This window comes from Sinocyclocheilus grahami, unplaced genomic scaffold (genome assembly GCF_001515645.1).
Source record: "Sinocyclocheilus grahami isolate Dianchi unplaced genomic scaffold, SAMN03320097.WGS_v1.1 scaffold180.1, whole genome shotgun sequence".
NCBI classification, from domain to species: domain Eukaryota; kingdom Metazoa; phylum Chordata; class Actinopteri; order Cypriniformes; family Cyprinidae; genus Sinocyclocheilus; species Sinocyclocheilus grahami.
The window spans coordinates 273,206-273,551 of record NW_015505359.1 but is presented as its reverse complement, the minus strand read 5'-3'; the positions used below and the strand labels follow the sequence as shown (position 1 = coordinate 273,551).

The following is a 346-nucleotide window of genomic DNA, read 5'->3' as shown; positions in this document are numbered from 1 at the left end:
GAAAATTGTGGATCAGTGCTGACTCGAGATGCGAACTGTTTTGAATGATTCAGTCCGATTTGGTGAACCGGTTCGACAGGTTCACTAAAAAGAACAGGTTCAAAAGAACGATTCGTTCGCGAACCGGACATCACTCTAAAGCGGAAGTAAAATGTATTGTAGTTCTAGTTGACTGACAGGATAAACGAAAATATTGCAAAAATGGCATATGCGAACTACATGACCCATAAAGCGCAATTAACACGTGGTCCATACTTCTGGTTCAAGCTTCAACGCGCAGTCTGTTTGTGCAGGTGGCATTACATTTGTTGAGTTGTTTTAAATTTATGCGATAAGAAGTAAACTT

The 346-nt window shown here is 40.2% G+C and overlaps 1 protein-coding gene across 1 annotated transcript in view; it reads left to right on the top strand.

Moving 5' to 3' along the window:
- Nucleotides 1-346, top strand: part of LOC107594207 (ribonuclease P protein subunit p30-like) — a 2,966-nt gene that overhangs the window by 61 nt on the left and 2,559 nt on the right. The window lies entirely within an intron of this gene.